The following is a 5,315-nucleotide window of genomic DNA, read 5'->3' on the forward strand; positions in this document are numbered from 1 at the left end:
GCAAAATGTGACTGATGGTATTTTATCACAATTTTTCTGTTGATTTTATGCTGCGACACCTGATATGAAGTTATTCTGTATACAAATGCATCTCTATGGCGCATATACAGAGTGATACCAGCTACTTTTTAAAAATTGTCAAGAAAAAAATATAAAGTTCAATTGAAAGAAGAAGAAAAAAAGTTGTCTTTATTTAGAAAATACGATTTTTTTATCTGGCTGTCTGGAAACGCTTTGCAATTCTATATTTTAAGACTTTGATGGTGGAATGTGAATCTAACTCACAAGCAGATGGCTCGGACCGTATTCCCGAATTGCTTCAGAAATTTTCTGACTGTCAAATGAATCAATTTCAAACCTAAGATTTCTACTTCAAACGATATATAGTTTTTTTGTTTATATACACGTTCATATTGAAAAAAAAAAAAACAATGAAAAATACATGGGACTGACATTTCTAGAAAGCAGGAGTGGGACTTCACTTTTTAAGTACTCTTTGTGGTGAAATGATGAACAGGTTATACTCTGATTTCGATAGCAAAAAATAGCACTAAAAATGTATTATTAATTTTAAATTTACAAAATTTTTACCCTGAAGTAATATCGGATTTTAAATATAATTTCTGTGTTATCCTCACAAATGTGAGGAGAAATATAAAAGTAAAAACAGCCTTCGTATTAAAGAAAAAAGCCTGTGCTCGTAGACGCTTTGATCTCTTATTGCTTATTATAAAAATGTATGAACGAATCGAATGGATGATAACAGAATTGCAAAGAAGACTTTGAACTCTCGTATTTTGGGCAGCAGAAAGCGCTAACGGCCACCAAGAAGGTGGACAGATGATGCGTACGACGACCTGCTTAGCATGAACGCACGAAGAAGCCAAGCAATGATCTGAGACGTATGGAGCCCAATAGTAAAGAAATCATTGCTTCAACCCGAGCTGTATGGCAAATGCTAGGATGATGATGGTGATGAACGGTTTGTTAGGCAAAAGAAAAACGAAATTTTCTGCAGACTTATAGACGAGGAGAAAATTCAACGCAACTCGCTATAACACAATCTGCATTTGTAGCATAAATATCAGTCCAAGGAAATATCAAAATTTAATTCTACTTCTAAATTCACTTTTATTCAATAAAATGAGCGAGCTTCTTAAGCAGTGTACTGGCATTACGTGGAGCGTCTAATCTCGTTCAGCTGAGGTTTGATACTATTGACCAACGGTTGAGTTTACAAGAGCAAAAGCTGTCAGTGTGAAAATAATCTTTGATTCAAGAATATAAAATAGACACACTGTATACGTACTCACGCACACAGCTATGCGTATATACAATACCCCAATTTGTCATCTTCATCTGCGCTGCACTTTCAAAACGTTTCGCATAGCAATTTTTCATGGGGAGCTGAGATGTCACGTAACCTTACGATGATCCATGGCGCTTTGCACTTTTTGGGTGCGAGCATTGTTACCGCTGTTTTTAATAGTATTTTGTTTTCTTTACTTAGATTTTTTTTTCTATTTCGCCTTTTTTGTTTTTCATTTTTGACTTTCTTAATAAATGATGTATGCTGTGATGTGAGTAGATCACGATTTTTGTTTGGTTCAGCTCCGCGTTTTAAAAGGCAAAATTGTATATGAACGCTGGCGATGCGGATAACAAACAAATGGTGAAAATGCATGTGCAAATATTGCGCGTTGGTATGTATGTGTACATTGCTATTGGTGAAGCTGCTATACTGCTGATAGCAAATCCCTGCAATATTGTTGTGCTGGCAGCAATTTTTGAACGATATACATATGCATGTGCATGTATTTATATGCGATGATGTTCGTGTGAGTGAGTGACACTCGCTTGGCAGAAAAATGTGCAGATACATAGATATTTCTGCACTTGCATTAAAAACAAAACAAAAAAATAAAAAGTCACCAGCGTATTTTAATGAACGCCGAAAATGAAAACAAAAAAGTAGATATGTTTAAGTAAAGGGTGATCAGAGTGATGATCCTTTTTCCAGTAGGGCGTTTTTGGCAGGTCACGTGTGACTATACACGAGGTGTCTTCAAAAAGCATCGCGAATTTTGAATTGTCGCAGGTTACGTATATTCGAATTTCGGTGTTTTTATGGCGATATATTGGTACTCATGTCTCTCACTCATGCCGACGAGTTCGGCCATTTTGAATGTTCAGTTAATTGTTGACAGCTGCTTTGCTTGCACGTGTTTCGGCTCGTCTTCGATTTTTACCTATTCAAAAAGATGGATCAAAGAACCTGCATCAAAGTTTGTGTGAAAAACGAATTTAAATGCGCAGATGCATTCCGAATGTTGACTGTGTCATATGGAGAAGCTACTTCGGACCAAAGTAACGTTATCGGTGGTACAAAATGTTCTCAGAAGGCCGAGAAGATGTGAACGACGAAAAGCCTGCCGGACGCCCGAGCACTTCAACAACAGACGAAAAAATGGATGAAGTGAAGAAAATGGTATTGGCCAATCGTGGAATCGCCGGTAGAGAAGTTGCTAAGGACCTAGACATATCGGTTGGCTCTTCCCATTCGATTTCTTTTCAATGATTTGGGCATGAGACGGGTCGCCGCAAAATTCCTACCAAAACTGCTCAATTTCGACCAAAAGGAGCATCGCATGAACATTGCTAATGAGATGTTGGACTCTATCCGCGATGACCCAAATTTACTAATTCGCTGCAGAGAGTGTGAGTAACTGGTGACGAATCGCGGGTTTATGGTTATGGCGTGGAAACCAAAGCTCAATCATCTCAATGGAAGCTGCCGCACGAATCAAGACTGAAAAAAGCGCGCCAAGTTCGGTCGAATGTAAAAGTTTTGTTAACTGTTTTCTTCGATGGCTGGGGCGTTGTGCATCATGAAGTTCTTGCCACAGGGTAACACGATCAATAAGGAATATAACCTGCAAGTTATACGCAATTTGCGCGCAGCAATCCGCTAGAAACGCCCGGATTTGTGGAAGAACAAAAATTGTCTCTTGCATCACGATAACGCCTCTGCTTACACATCGTTGCTTGTGCGCAACTTTTTGGCCAAAAACAACACACTAATGATGCCACAGCCACCGTATTCCCCAGATCTGGCCTCCTGTGACTTTTTCTTCTTCCCGAACTGAAGAGGCCCATGAAAGAACGACGCCACGCTACGATTGACGAGATAAAGACGGCATCAGCTCCTCCGAACAAGAAAAAAAATGATTTTTTGAAGTGCTTCGAAGATTGCAAAAAACGTTGGCACAAGTGCATAATATCCCATGGGGAGATTATTTTGAAGGGGACAAAATAGATATTAATGAATAAATAAATAATTAAAAAAAACACAAAATTCGCGATACTTTTTGAACACACCTCATATATATATTAGGGTGGTCCAAAAATGCATGGGAAAAAATTTATATTAAAATTTTTATGCTGCCGCCCCCCATAATGGTAAAGAATGAAAAATAAAAAGACCCGTATTTTTTTTTTTTTTAATCAGACCATATTTAATGGTGCCGCCGGGGCTTTGAAATATCCCATGTATTTTGCATGGGAAAAAAATACTTTTTCGTAGATTTCATGTAAAAACCTGGAAAATGAATATATTTTAACCGGATACCTCAGTTTCTCTTCATAATTGGTCAGGGAATAAAAACCAATTATGAAATAATTAATTTTTTTGTATTAACTATTTTTTATAGAACCCCAAAAAGCCCCCATAAAACGAAAATCTAAGAAAAAATCGAAAAACAATATTTTATATTACTTTTATGAAAATAGTTAATACAAAAAAAATTAATTATTTCATAATTGGTTGTTATTCCCTGACCAATTATGAAGAGAAACTGAGTTATCCGGTTAAAATATATTCATTTTCCAGGTTTTTACATGAAGTCTACGAAAAAGTATTTTTTTCCCATGCAAAATACATGGGATATTTCAAAGCCCCGGCGGCACCATTAAATATGGTCTGATTAAAAAAAAAAAAAATACGGGTCTTTTTATTTTTCATTCTTTACTATTTTGGGGGGCGGCAGCATACAAATTTTTTTTGGACCACCCTAATATATATATATGAAATTCGCGCTTACACACCTTTCTGGGTGTTTGGTCGAATTCGTCCCCTCCTCCGTGCGTCTTGATGTTGGAGAGACCTACAGTTTTTAGCCAACTCCGAGAGGCAAATGGGTTTTTTGAGAGGATCTTTTTATGGCAGAAATACACTCGGAAATTTGCCATTGCCTGCCGAGAGGATACCGCTATTTGAAAGAAACTTTTCCTTCGTTTTGGTATTTCACGGAGATTCAAACCTAAGTTCAATAAGTTGATGGGACGATAAGATCCCTCTTTTTCGGCGCTTTTTCCGGATTTAAGGGTAATTTTTACTTGTGCAACTATCCATTAGGGAGGAGCGAAACCAGTGAATATTGAATCATTGTACTTACATATATGCCAGAGGAAAAATATTCCTCCTTCTGGGAGTTGCTTGAGTATATTTCCAGTGATAATACTATATCCGGGGGCTTTCTTGGTTTTAAGCTTTTTTATCGCTGCTTTCACTTCGTTTCGTGAAATTTTTTTTGTTTGGGTCCATCTGGTGGGAGAACTCTAGTGGTTTTGAGTAGTACTTAGTGAGGGTTCGATAACATGTGGGTTAAAAACTCGGAATAAGTGCGGAGCAAATGTTTGAACTTTTCGTGATCCGATTTAGTACATTTGTTATTTTCCAATTTTACGACTGATTTTGCTAAGCTGGTCTTTTGAATGAGGATGTATCGAGGTTACTGAGATAATTTTGTACTTGAGAGTTACGCTCGTTTTTAAGAAGTTCTTTGAGTTGTTCTGTAAGTTCGGCGTTACTTTATCCCCAGGGTGTTTGTCTAAATAATGGTTTTTTTCTGTAAATAACATATTTTTATAATTGGTAATTACACTGCGTTACAAAAACGAACTTTTTTTCTGTCCTATGAACCAAATATACTTTTTCGGAAAGGGGAGAAAAAATAAAAATACACGTGTATCGGCGATTTTCATGTACACGTTAGAATTTTTTTTTATGTATAAAATATAGAGCTCGTAGTCCGCCTGTATGAAAAACTTTGGATCAATTTTTAACCCTTTTTTCGTGATCCAATCGCGCTGAATTTCTGCAGGCAGACTCGTGGAAATGTTTTTATTATGTAAAATTAAAAAAAAAATTTTTATCAATTCTCAGATCTTCTAGAAAATTTTTTTTCTAAATTTTCGGCATAACTTGAAGGAACTCCAAATTTATCGGTAACAAACATTCAGCTGTCGCGATCGCA

This window comes from Anastrepha obliqua, chromosome 1 (genome assembly GCF_027943255.1).
Source record: "Anastrepha obliqua isolate idAnaObli1 chromosome 1, idAnaObli1_1.0, whole genome shotgun sequence".
Lineage (NCBI taxonomy): Eukaryota > Metazoa > Arthropoda > Insecta > Diptera > Tephritidae > Anastrepha > Anastrepha obliqua.